Genomic DNA, 15041 nt, shown 5'->3' on the forward strand with positions numbered 1-15041 from the left:
AATGATTCTCTTTACAGTCTTTAGGAAGTTGTTCAAATTAATTAAATTGATAGATATTATCCAACTAATCAACTTGCTATATTGATATATGGTTGAGAGATTCACTCCTCCAAATTAAGAAAGCGTAGCAATATTGAATTAACATAAATGAGCTTATGCAATTTTGATGATAATTTTCCTTTCCCTTTCTCTTTTTCATCTTAATTTTTCTTAAAAAATAAACTATAAATTTCTAAATTTAAGGAATACAATTTTTGAAAAAGCATTTGACTCTTAAATTGAGTAAAGATTCAAGTCACTTTTCCAATAGTAAACGTTCAACATCAATTATTACACCATTATTTTGACAAATAGCAAACATATATATAAACTTTATTTTCTTTATTATTTTTATCATATATCTACATTAATAGACAAACAAATAAGTGAGAATTTAATTTTTAATTGATATTAAATGCAGTTAATTATTTATTAATTATGTATTTTACACAAATGAACCAAAACAAAGTGAACTATAAAAGATATATCATGGGAAGGATGGTTTGTATTAAGCATTCACTTAAGAAATAATATTTTGGTTCACCTTTTGACATAAATATGTTCAACCAGATATTCTTCTATTCCTAGTTTAATTCGCCTATGTTTAAATTGTAAAATATCCAACGGTACTGAATTCATCTATATATAAATGAATGATTGATGAAAATAAATTCCAAATTTACACCAATTTCCAACCCCTCCTTGAGGTTTTGATATAAATATGCTGAATGGAAAATTTATTTACTTACCCACATTTCACTTTTATGGTATAAATAACGACACCAGTAGGTGTCATGGGTTTTAGGCAATGTGCCAGTTCGCATCAATGCATTCACAAGAATTCGGCTTCGGTACAGAACTTACTCGCCGCTACAATGCCGCTGAAATTCATTCCTGCACAGGGGGCATTCAAGTTTAAGATAAAACCACTTTAAAATGCAGTTCCAGTGAAAAAGGTGATTGCAAGGCAATTGTTTTGCATTATCTTCTCCAATGGATAGCGTCTCCTGGAAAATGGCACACAACAAGCTGTTGCCTTCACCATTATCTGTAACCATAACTATCGGGGAAGAGCCAATAGCTGCCACAGCAACAGCTAAGGGATAACTGCGATGGCGAGGGATGTATTGCTCTCGCAAATGAGGATGAAGATCAAAACGTTCACCTCTCAATTGAATACTATTAATGACATTACTGTTGTCTTCCATAATATGCCATTATTTGTCTCCTTCTCCACATGACAAATAAGCCGCTAAAACATTTCTCTCGCAGATGTCTAAAACGTTTCCCTTGTACAATTGATTTTATTATTTTCACTTCCATTTCTTGATTCCTCCATCTCGTCGCTTTCTAAAATATATGTTGGAGGGTTTTGCTTATTTACTACCAAGGATAAGATCTATGTTGGAGGGTTTTACTTATTTACTACGAAGAAACTATCCAAAAAATAGTTTTTTCAAGCGGCTTTGATCCTACGACCTACGATATTGATCCGTAATAGTTATATATTTACTTATCATATTGTAGTGTTCCAACTAGGGTACTAGACTGGACTCTATATTTAATATCGACCGAGGTGCGTAAGCTTAGAGGCGTGGTCTAAAATATATAGACATAAAGAATCTCTGGCCAAGTGAGTAGGATGTAGGATACAATGCTTCTTTACGGAAGACCGGAATTTGCAACCTATCATTCACACACCTAGATCACCCTACTGATATGCTTAATTACAATGTTGGTCATGAGATGTAACTATCAAATCAAATCATGAATCTAAGTACTATATATGACTGTGGCAATGATTCTAACCTCCTTACAGAGGTATCACTCAGAAAACCCTTGCTTGGTACCCACACACAGCATGCAATATATTTACACTATCAAGCTATATAAAGAAAGCATAAATGAACTGTAAAGCAAAACAGAGTTTATGAGATAATGTCTCTATGAGTCACACAGGGATCGAATCCCTTACAAGACTCCCTTCCAGATCCTAGTGCTGACCATTCAACATAATCATAACCCGTTCATAAGCGCACACCATGTCTATGTAATGAAATTCAAAGGCTGTAGGAATCGAAAGCTTATATAAATATTATGCAACCCATATGCTATGCGAATCAACAGCTGTGTAAATCGAAACTGTGATGCAAACCATGTGATATAAATCAAAAGCTATGTGAATACTGTGATGCAAACCATATGCGATATAGAAATCGAATTGAATGTAAACACTATGCAGCATATAAGAACTGAAATATACCAAAACGAATGGACAGTATACCAATCGAAGAACGCAGGGCCCGTCCGCGCCTAAGGGTATACTGGTTATCACCATTCAGCAATCAAAACCAATGCAAAGGGTATACACACTTCGTGACTGTAAATATGTCCTTGTATTAAAAATAAAACTCTGTTCTGAGAAAATACGATTCAACAATTCCAGAAACTAAACTCTAAACATAACCCTGACTGTATTTACACATGCGTACGCACAGCCATGTCATCGATACAATGAATGTACATAGTGCTGTTGCCGCGTTTATTACATAGCCTTTTCAAAATGTTTCCATACCAAGTGTTTCAAAAATCAAAAAGACTAAAATGAAAAATGGAACGATGTTGTTTCTGCTTTTTCCTGTCAGAGTGCCCTGCTTTGACTTAAGTTGACTGCATGCATAGGAGGCTCGATTTGGCTGGGTGAGAGGTGTTTGTCCATGCTTGGAAATTCTACTTTTCGCCCATGCCTTTCGTTCTGGCTTATCTGCTGCGCCACATGTCAAACGGTAAGCTCATTACAGGATGTGGGTACTTCCTGTAATCATGTCATCAAAAACCTCTAATTCTGGAACATAAAACCCCTAAATTAATTTCTATGCAATTTAATAACTATAGAACAATTAATAATCAATATTCAAGGATTTTGAGGGATATATGATGAAAATGTATGGATAAATGATATGTTTTTGGGAAGGAAAAAGGGTCTTAGGATGATACCAACACATATGATTTGGAGCTTAATATATTTAACAGTAAGTTAAATTTGGCAGGCCGACCAGAAAGAATGGCATGCTTTTTTTCCATTACTTTGCCCCCCTATTTTTTTTTGTGTAAATCAACAGATTTATATTATATCACAAAGTTACATAAGATATAAAAAGTCTGTTTGAACAGACATAGAAAGCACTTCCAGATTGTTCGACCAAAATGACTAGCATAACCTAATCCTGCAACTTCAGAACATAGGCTAACCATGCAGGGCTGCCTAACATAGGACACAAAACGAGAGAGGGTTTGGAGGACCTCAAAACTAAGACAGAAAGAAATATTTAGAGAAAACAAAGATCCTTGAAGCTATTACAGCTCCAATACCACATAATCCTTGTTGGTGTTACTTGGGGCGGCCATTGCTGTAACTATATCTGGCTTCGAAATCCTTTGAGGAATGGGGCGCTTCACCGTGCTGGTGTCGGTTTCCTCCGCTAGGACGTCAACAACAATATTTGTTCCCTGATGGGTGGAGAGCTTGAGGAGTCTGGTGAGAGCTCCCAGATTATGCGACAACATTCTGAGTTCCTGAGTCAAAGCACTAATGCTGAACTCCATGGCGTCTAACCTTGCTGCGTTTCCAGCTGAAATGAGCGAAGCGGCCTGGTGCGCATCCTTTATAGCTTCTGCCTGCATGCTGAGCACTTTGGCCAGCATGGTTTTCATGCGCCACATTTCACTTTGAGTTCTTACGAATTGCGTGGCTCTGGTGTCCGTGGTGCCTGGGTCCGCGATCCAGTCTATTTCCTTCTCCACTGCTTGAATGTCTAGCTTTTCTTCTTCCTCGATGACCGCAGCTTCAAGCTCTGCAATTTTTCGTTTCTCTTTCCTAGAAACTGAGGTCTCATAAGCCTCACGGGCTTTTTCCAGGTCCCGGTTAGCAGACTTATTGCGACTGCCCTCCTTTGCCATTGTGTTGTTGCAGGTGTTGGCGTGGGTTGAAGGGACTGCGGGCTTCCTAATAGAGTTTAGATTGCCAAGAATCGAGCGAGGAGAATGTGATGTCTTGGTTACCTAGTGGATTACCTTAGTTATAGCTGGAGGTTGAATGTTCTGGATTGAGATCTCCTACTCCGCCTTCTGAGATCCACTGTTCTTGTCATAATAAATCTTGTTTGGATTTCCATGCGCCTTCTCATGATTTCAATCTAGAGCCATTACTCTACCATGCTTGTGGTTGCTGGTTGAATGCCATGTGTCTGCATCTGCTTCTTGCTGACTGTGCTGGTCATTCTTTTTGTAGATTTTACTCCCCATCCGATAGCCTTCATCCTTTTGGGTGATCTTCCACCCTGCCTTAGGTACCCCATTGGACTGTCGCCAGTGGTACCTTTGATTGGCATTAACTGTATGGTTAATCCGCATAAGTTACTGATGAGCTGTATCCTACAGCCTGTCCTCTGCTCTCGATCCTCCAGTAAGGTCTTGCCTCGATATGAGAGTGCACTGATTCCTAAGATTGTTTCCTATGAGGTCTTGCCAACAAGTGTCAATGATCTCCATCGGATGATCGATTGCGTGGTTGGCAAGGCTGTCTGTCAAGCCAGGAAGTAACTCCATTTGGCAGAAAAGATGATTCGATTTATTTCATTAGGTATGCTATTGTTATATACAAAGGGTGTGACTGCTCAGTTCATCTCCTGATTACCATTCACATTCCTAATTTAACTATTTACATAAATTCACCCAATTGCAGAGGATTAGGTGTCAACATTCCCCCCCTAATCTGAAGGGATGTTGGTGAGTCCAAGCATCGTTCTGAATCTTTCAAGCTTTTCTCTTCCAAGCGCTTTGGTGAAGATGTCTGCAATTTGCTCATTTGTGGAACAATGACGAAGATGGATTGTTTTGGCCTCTAGATGATGTCGGATCAGATGATATTTAGTATTGATGTGCTTTGTTCGATCATGGAACTTTGGGTTCTTGGCCAACTTTATTGCAGAGGTGTTGTCAATCATGAGTGGAGTTGATTATACTTGTTTTACCTGCAAATCTTCAAGAATTTTCCTGAGCCACACAATTTCTTTTGTTGCTTCAGCTGCGGCCAGGTATTCTGCTTCTGTTGTGGAATCTGCTGGAACTGATTGTTTGCATGATCTCCAGGAGACAGCTCCTGATCCAAGACTCATAGCATATCCTGAAGTAAATACCCCAGTTTCTTTGTCTCCATCGAAGTCTGAATAAGAGTATCCAATCAAACTGAAGTCATCCACCTGTGTGTACTTGATTCCAAAGTCTTGAGTTCCATTCAAGTACTTTAGAACTCTTTTTGCAGCAAACCAATGTCCCTCACAAGGCTTTTGCATAAACCTAGAGAGGATTCCAACAGCAAATGAAATGTTTGGTCTGGTAGTAGTAAGGTAGTTGAGACTTCCTACAAGCTGTCTATACTTTGTTGCATCCTCAAATTTCTTTCCTTCAATAGATGTCAGCTTTAAGTTTTGTTCCATTGGAGTAGTAAGAGGATTGCACTCTGTCATGCCAAATCTGTTTAACAAATCTCCAATGTATTTCTTTTGAGAAAGAAATATGGATTTTGGATGTTGGGTTACTTCAATGCCAAGATAGTAATGAACATAGCCCAAATCAGTCATTTCAAAACTTTTCCCCAATTCTTTCTTTATGGATGCAATGTAGTTTTCATTTTTCCCTATCATTAAAAGATCACCTACATATACCACAAGATATAAAACTGTTTTTCCAACTTTCTTGACAAATAAAGTTGCATCATCAAGATCAAAATGATTGAAGTTGAGTTTGAGAAGATGCTCAGTTAGTTTTTCATACCAGGCTCGCGGTGCTTGTTTGAGGCCATACAAGGACTTCACAAGTTTGCATACTTTATGTTCATGTCCTTTCATAGCAAATCCTTCAAGTTAGGACATAAAAACATTCTCTTTTAGATCTCCATTCAAGAAGGCAGTTTTTACATCCATTTGATGGACTTTCCAACCGTTCTGAGCTGCTAGTGCAAAGAGTGTCCGGATGGTGGCCCATTTTGTTGTGGGGGAAAAAGTTTCCTCATAATCGACCCCTTCCTTATGTGCAAAACCTTTTTCCACAAGCCTAGATTTGTACTTGTCAAGTGAGCCATCAGCTTTGTACTTGTTCTTATAGACCCACTTGCAGCGAATTGGTTTGGTTCCAAATGGAGGGTCAACCAGCTTCCAAGTGCCGTTCTTTATGAGGGAATCATACTCCTTTTGCATCGATTCTTTCCATTCATCATGAGAAGCAGCTTATTTGAAGGAATTTGGTTCAAAATCTGTAGAAAAGTTCAATTCACAATCATAAGAAACATCCATATCAACAGGTGAATTAGAGTCATCTACATCACCTCCATTTTGTCAGTTTGAATTTCTGGTTCCCGTTTTCCAATTTCATCACGATGAACACTTTCAAGTGTCTTTGTCAGCCACTTTGGGGGACCTTTCTGAGATGGTCCAGGCTGCTCTGTTGATTGAGTTGGGACTGAATCAATATTGAGTCTCCCAATTCTATTAATTACATCACTTAAAGCATCATCCGTTGTTGGAGTTTCATTCGGGGGAGAGTGTTCTTCAGAAGAAGATTCCACATGTTGATCTAGAATAGGAATCCCCCCTTCAAGATGTGGAATCTAATTATCAAATTCTTGAAATGATTTTGTTTTAGCGAATCTATCCAAGCGATCAAGTTGCCGCTCAACAACATTGTCATATTTGGATGATTCAAGAAAATTACATCTCTCGATACAACAAACTTTTTATTTACTTCATCATAGAGGCGGTATGCTTTGGAGGTGTTTGAATACCCCAGGAAGATACACTTACGACTTCTAGCACCAAGTTTGTTTCGATGTACCTTTGGTATTAAAGCATAACAGGTGGAACCAAAGACCCTGAGATGTTTTACCGAAGGAACATGTCCATACCATAATTCATAAGGAGTCTTGTTTCTTATAGCATTAGATGGACATCTATTCTTTATATATGCAGCACATAGAACAGCATCAGCCCAAAACATTATCTTTACATTTTTGAAGAAAAGCATGGATCGTACCATATTCAAGATTGTTCTATTCATTCTTTTAGGTACACCATTCTTTTGGGGATTATAAGGCACAATTGTTTGATGTTTGATCCCATGTTGGCGAAGATAGTTTTCAAATTCATTTGATGTATATTCTTTTCCATTATCAGTGCGAATAGACCCAATATGAGATTGTGCATCATTTTCAATCCATTTATGAAAATTCTTGAGTGTTTGAAAAACATCAGATTTGTTCTTCAATCAATAAACCCAACACATTCTGTGTAGTCATCAATAAATGTCATGATATATTTATTTCCATTTGCAGAAGGAACAGGAATTGGACCACATAAATCTGAATGAATGAGTTCAAGCTTCCTATGTGCTCTTGAATGTGAATAATGAAAGGACTGTTTGCTATGCTTTCCTAGAATGCAAGCATCACATTGCTTAAGTTTCCTAGGAATTGTAGGCAAACTAGCAACACCATTTTTCTTCAATAAGCGGAAAATGTCATAGTTTAAATGTCCAAATCTAGCATGCCATAATAAACTTGATGGAAGTGTACCTTCTTCATGATGAGAAATATATGAGAAATATTGTGCATGAGCAGAGACTCCTTGCAGTTTGAGAAGCCTTTCTTCTTCTATTCCCCTCATGACAAGTGAGTGGTCAGATGCTTTTCTTACCTCAAGCTTGCCATCAAACATATGAATGGAGTGACCTTGCTGGCAGATGTGGACCAAGGACAGCAAGTTTCTCTTGAGCTGTGGGAGATATAGAACATGATCAAGAAGAAAATCTGGAAGACCATGCATTTTAAGCCTGATTGTGCCAAGCCCTGATGGCTTGATTTTTGATTGATCTGCAAAGTATACTGCTCCATCAACATTGTCAGTGAAATCCTCAAAAAAATCTTTTCTATGAGTCATGTGACAGGTTGCTCCTGAATCAAGCAACCAATCATTTTTCCATGAAGCAAGTGAAGCATTAAACAAATCTTCATTTACTCCAATGTTACATTGTGCCTCAATATAGTGAGCGGATTCAGGTGCTTTACATTTGTCTGTATCATCAATTTTACCTTTCTGTTGGTTTCTTTTCTGCTCAATTTTGTCCCATGGTAGCTTGCATGTAGAGGCATCGTGTGACCATTTCTTTTGCATCGAATGCAGTGTAAATCTGCCTTTTCTCCTTGAGAATGTCTGCCCCCCCACCTCTGAAATATCTTCCTCTTTCTCTTCGTCCACCTCTTCCTCTTGTAGAATCTTGAGCCAGGATGCTTTTCTTTATGAGCAAGGCACACAGTCTCTTCAGAAGATTCAAGGGTTGTCTTCTTTCCAAAAGCTTTCTCTCTTTCAGCAAACATTTTCACAAGACAGTCAAAGGTTATATCTTTGAGATTTCCATTTGCTTGCAAAGACACAAGATAATTGGAGTAAGTAGGATAGAATGCCTTGAGAAAAGAAATAAGAGGGATATCCAGCTCAACCTTAATGGAATTGATATCATGCATTATAGACTTTACTTCAGATGCAAGAGCAAGAGGATCATTATTTTTCAGTTCAAGAGTGAAGAGTTTAATCATGAGTTGAACAACTTCAAGTGCAGAATGTGAGTCATAGAGTTCTTTCAGATTTTGTAGGGCTTCAAAGGCAATTGAATATGATGAAATATGGCGACTCACCTCTTCATTTACAGATGCTGCAATTAATGCATAAGCTTTGCTGTTCTTGTTTTCCCAAATGACGAGCTCTTTGTCTGAGGTAGGCTGTACTGGGTCTTTGTCTCCTTCTCCGACACACACCCCTTTCCACAACTCATTGAAGATGAGGGTGTGTTTTATCATCCGGGACCATTCAGGATAGTTCTCCTTGCCAGTGAGAACTATTCCTACCATGGATATGATTGAATGCATTCTGTAAAAAATCCGAGAGCTGTAAAAATACTTTTGCTGGCAAAAATGTGCTTTTGTGGAGAAAAAAAAACTTCTGCTGCTAAAAGAAAATTGATTCTGATATCAAAATGTATTCTGGCCTTAACTATGTTAGTCACTTTTGGGAATAGCTTTATAAACACCACTATGATAGCCTAACAACGTCGTATATATCCCGGCAACAAAATTCCGCTGCGCTAAAGATCTTCACTAGACATTACATACAAAGTGCACTAAGACCATCAAACGCTATTCATATACTGTGAATAGAACTTTGTTGCGCCAAAGATCTTCACTAAACATTATATACAAATAAATGTTATCGAAATTTCAATATTATATGCTGTCATAATTTAAATTTCAATACTTGTCAACAGTAACAGTACTCGTCTCAGTTTTGCAGGCCAGACCACCATATTTCAGGCTAGACCATCGTATTTCAGGCCAGACCATTCGAACTTGTGGCGTAGCTGAGGCTGTCACCAGTACTAACCACCGGGCTAGCAAATATGGACCCGTAGACTGCAACTCCCTGCCGTCGCTTGGATCCAAAAACTCGATCCACACTCGTGGAAGCCTTGCTTTCACCCTTGTTCGCAGCTCAGCTCAAGCATTGCTGCGTTGTGCAACTGTAAGACATGGCGCTTGTAGACGGTGGGTCCCGGGTTCAAACCGCAGCATTGCCAACTCGAGATCTCGTTCTCTCTGAGCTTCCAGCAGCAAAAATAGGTGTCCAAATCTGTGAAGAGTAGGCAGACCAACACCCAATCGCTCTCAACTGATAGGGAGCAGGAGTCGGTTGTTAAAATGAAAATGGTGTGAAAGGTAGCGAGAGCCACTGCACAATCTTCACAATCAGCGAGTGAAGAGTCGATCAACTGAAGAATCTCCGTGACATGGATATTGTAGCGCCCGATTCCTCGGCCTACACAACAACACACAATGCGTTTCGATCCAAGGATCAAATGAGAGAGCCTATGCAGGATGAATATGAAGAGGGCATGGCTGTCTACAAGCAGAGGGAAAAACATTCATTCCATTGAAGAAGAAGAACAACCAAACGTCGCCCCCATTTCAAAAACACAAAACAGGAATGAACAGTGTAAGGAATGAACAGCGTTCAATCAGGCCATGTCAGGCCATTCACAAAGACAGCGCAAACGTTTCAAAATGATAGCGCTATTCACAAATTTTTTTATTTTTTTTAATGTACAGCACTTCTGTCTAGACATTATGGACAGATGCGTTATGAGGTAGCACTGGAAAAGAATATGGAAGAGGCAGGTTATGTCAGGACAGAGGAGAATATGGCAGAGGCATAGCAGTGCTGGAAGGTAACTCAGGACATGACAGAGGAGTTGCAGGAGCATAATAGCTAAAACAAGGTGTTGGCTCTAATACCATGTCAGGCCAGGCAGTAACTCCATTAGGCAGAAAAGATGATTCGATTTATTTCATTAGGTATGCTATTTTTATATACAAAGGGTGTGACTGCTCAGTTCATCTCCTGATGACTGTTCACATTCCTAATTTAACTATTTACATAAATTCACCCAATCGCAGAGGATTAGGTGTCAACACTATCCACTAAGACATTCGCCTTTCACCTAACTGCTTGTAGAACAATGTTGCTGAGGGAGGAGAGATGTTTGGCAATGAGCACTTTGACCATGGCTAATATCCAGTGCTTTGTGAATTTTTCCAGCTGTGTGTCATTTTGCATTCTCCTTCCACTATTACAGAGCCTTTACCCAGACAGATGAGGACATGCAACCCCTGTTCCAGGGCTGCGAATTCTGGTTCATTGTTGGAGGCCTACCCAAATGCTCTGTAGAAAATGTGAAGGATTTCTCCTCTGTCATTACAGATGATGCCTCCAAGCCCTGCAGGACTAGGGTTTCCCCTGGAGGTCCTGTCGAAATTCAATTTGCAGAACCCTGGGATGGGGGGTAGCCAGGCCGAAGGGGAGGGAGCTGGCGGAGGGTGGTTTGCTTGAGCCCAGTTACCCGACAGACCATTCATGCCAAAAAAGAGCAAGATGCATGAATCATTAGGGGTGAGCAAATTTTCCTGCTCAGCTTTGCAGTTGGTAAGGGCAGTCTCTTTTAAACTTTGCATTATTACTCTTTTGATGGTTTCAAGCTGCCTGGCCTCTTTTTGAAAAAATTGTCTATTCCTCTCTTTCCAAGTGGTCCAGACTATAAAACCGGGGTAGAGCCTCCAAAGGGTGTTAACCATATTACAACTAGAATACTTGGTGCGCCAATTCACAATGGAGTCTTGAATAGAATCTCTGTGTCTGTCTGTTTGTTTGAATATTTCCTTCATCCAATCCCAAAGATTATTGGTCCAGTCACAGTCGTTAAGGAGATGGTTCATTGTTTCCTCCTCCTTTTCACAGAGGGGGCATCTGGATGGCCCAATAAAGCCCCTTTTCACTAAATTCTCCCAAGTGAGGATTTTACGATGCATGAGAAGCCATAGAAAATATTTTATTTTTGGCTAGAGTGTGTTGTCCCATACATTAGAGTACCAAGCTACTTTGTCTTCGAGGTCCCTGTGCTCGAGATACATTATGGCCTCCTTGAGGTTGAAGGTTCCCCCATCGAGTTTTCCCCACCTGAGTTGATCCTCCTCCTGAGTTTACCAGATCATTCTCTTATCCAAAGTGGAGATTAGGGTGTTGAGGAGGTTTATCATGTCATCCTTCAGGGTGGGAGGCTCTAAGTTCTAATTCCTCCAGTGTTGGTTCTTGTTGTTGCCAGACCAATACTGATGGACTTTTATCTTACCTGTTGCCTGAAACCATCTCTGTAGGGTGAGATAATTGGGGTTTTCCAGTTTAGGTAGTTGTTGCCATGCATCCTCCCAGAATAAAGCTTTGTTTCCATTGCGAATTTCCCAAAAGCAGTGATCCTGAATGAGGTTTCTGTTAGCTCTGGCCAAATTCCAAATAGGGGAACCTTCAGGGGCATCTATTATTCTGATCAGATCCTCAGTCCTCCAATTCTTGGCATATCTGGCCTTCCACATTTTTTCCCAAGGTGTATGGGGTTCCTTGATCCAACACCACCAAAGGTTGGCTCCACAAGCTTTGTTGACAGTGTCCAGGTTCTTGCAGCCCTAAACCCCCCAGGTTTTTGGGTTTGCATAACTTAGCCCAGGCTACAAGAGCCCATTTGTGTTTATCTGCTTTGCCCGACCAAAGGAAGGCCCTTTGAATATTCCTGATTTTCTGGAGCACCATTTTTGGAGCTGGGAGAATATAAAGCATATAGTGTGGAATGGCTTGAAGAACCGCCTTAGTCATTACAAGTCTTCCTGCAAAGTTCAAGGCTCTATTGGTCCAATAATTTCCCTTGTCCTCTAGCATGGAGAGAAAATGCTCTGAGGGAAGTTTATGCTAAGGCTTGCCAGTGAGAGGAATGCCAAGATATTTAGATGGAAGGCTGTGTCTTTTGAACCCTAGGATATTAGTGAGGTGCCGTTGGACCGCCAAGTGCGTGTGGAAGAAAAAAACAGAGGATTTATCCAGGTTAAGATCCATACCAGATGCTTGGCTGAAAAGGTTCAAAATGGCTTTGAAACCTTGGGCTTCCTTGATTTAAGGGGTACCATGCAGCATGGTGTCATCCACGAATTGCCGATGAGTGGTTGTAGGATAATGATTCAGGGGTTGGAGACCTTTGATGACATTCCTTTCCTTAGCCATTTTAATGATGCGACTTAGGCCTTCCATTAAGATAACAAAAAGTAAAGGGGAGATAGGATCACCCTGACGAATGCCTCTGGATGGGAAGAAGGGGTCCAAAGGGGCACCATTGACCAAGATGGAGAAGCTAGGAGATTTGACCATGGCCAAAATCCATCTGATCCATCGTTGGGCAAAACCAAAAGCTTCCAACATAGCTTCAAGATAATTCCAACTGACCTTATCATAAGCTTTTGAGAGGTCTAGTTGAATGATCATTCCAGCCTTTTTCTGAGATTGAAGGGTGTAGATCATTTCCTTTGCCAATAAGACATTGTCCATAATTTGCTGGCCTTCCACATAACCGGACTGCTCTTCTAAGATAATTAAGGGGAGAATAGGCTTTAACCTATTGGCGATGACTTTGGAGATGATCTTGTACAGCACATTGCAGAGAGCTATTGGTTGAAATTTAGAAGGTGTGCAGGCAGCCTCTTACTTGGGGTTGAGGGCAATAAAAGTGGAGTTTAGGGATTTGAGTATGGAGGAGAATCTTCCAGAGTCCTCGACCACCGCCCATATTTCCTGCTTCACAATGTCCCAGCACCCTTTGAAGATGTCAATGGTAAAACCATCTCGTCCCGAAGCCTTGCCATTGGCCATGTCTTTGACTGCCTCTTTTACCTCCAGAAGGGTAATCGGGTGGTCTAAGGATCTATTCTACTCCTCTATGATCAGCTTGGGAATAGAGGTTATGACTGCATTGATAGCCTCTTATCTGTTGATGTCTGGTTCTGTAGCAATAAGACTGAAGTGGTTCTTGAGGATGGAGGCAATCTCTTGATGAGACTGAAAGGAGGTCCCTTGTTCATCTGTAAGCTTGGTTATCTTATTAGTGCATCTATAATCCATGGCTAATCGATGGAAAAAATTGGTGTTTTTCTCCCATTCTTTCAGCCATTGTATACATGGTTTTTGTCTCCATAATGTCTCTTCCTGGTGACATCTCTCATTCCACTTTTGCAGGAGGTCACGCTCTGTTTTAATGGAGTTCTGGGAGATGTCCCCCTTAATCCAGTTGTTGTGTATTAAAGCCATCTGATCCTCAAAGGCTTGTTTGTCCTTAAAAATGTTGTCAAAAACCTCTTGGTTCCATGTTCGTAGCTTTGCCTTTAGGTGCTCAATCTGGCTTGGAGCCGAAACATTTTGGTACCTCTAAAATCCAACTGCTCATTCCACCATAGTTGGATGTTGGTGGTGAAAGCCAGATGACTGAGCCAGAATTTTTCAAAGTGAAAAGGTCTGTTTCTAGGCATACCAAAGATAGTTGCATTCAAAGAGATGGGCAAATGATTTGATCCTCCAGATGCAATAATATCAGATTCCACCGTGACTCCCTCAAGGAGAATGGTATCTGAGATCATAAACTGGTCAAGCCTAGATGCGATAAGCCTGTCCCCTCCTCTCTTATTATTCCAAGTGAATATGCCATTTTTGGGTTGGATGTCCACCAGGTTAGTTATTCTGATGAAAGAAATGAAGGCCTCAGCATCTCTGTTTAGGGTACGAATCCCTCACTTCTTTTCCTCCAGAGAGGTAATCATGTTGAAATCGCCACCATATATGGCCTTAGCATTAGAGTGTCTTTGTTGCAGCTTGGATAGGTTATCCAACAGCTGAAGCTTATCCTCCAGCCTTTGGGGGCTGTAAACATTTGTGAATAAGTATGTGCCAGCTTCTCCCAGGATCTGCATTTCAAGGGAAATGAAAGATCTGGAGGCCTCGACGTTTAGGAGTAGGGAGTGGGGGTTCCAGAAGATGGCTAAGTCTGCTTCCAGACCATTACCTTCTACCTCCGTGTGCTCCATTCTCTTTCCCAGGCTCCTGCCTATCCCTTCCAGCTTTAGCCTGGAGCATTTGGTTTCTTGCAAGAAAACAATGTCCAGATTTTCCTTTGTGACTTTATTTTTCAATAATCATTTTTTGGTTTGGATATTTAGCCCTCTTTCATTCCATGAGAGTATCTTCATATTTAAATAGGTATTATGAGGAGAATGGGAAAGCCTTAAGGGATTTCATCTTTCCCAAGTTGATGAGCATTTGGCTGAGCTCATGGAGTGCTTCATTGTTTGTTCTTCTACCCCGTTTCGTCCTGTGTTTTACAGTAGAATGTGTTTGGTGTAGGTTTTGTGCCTTGATGCCCAGTCCCTTTGTCGCGCCTAGACCCCTTTTCTACCCTTTCAAGGCTGCAGACCACCTTGATAGGAAGAGGAAGTTGACTCTGTCAATCTCTTCCTCTAGAATGTGATCCACTCC

The sequence above is a fragment of the Pinus tabuliformis genome, chromosome 5_1, assembly GCF_031772625.1.
Source record: "Pinus tabuliformis cultivar Carrire ecotype Pingquan chromosome 5_1, CPIR1, whole genome shotgun sequence".
Taxonomy (NCBI): domain Eukaryota; kingdom Viridiplantae; phylum Streptophyta; class Pinopsida; order Pinales; family Pinaceae; genus Pinus; species Pinus tabuliformis.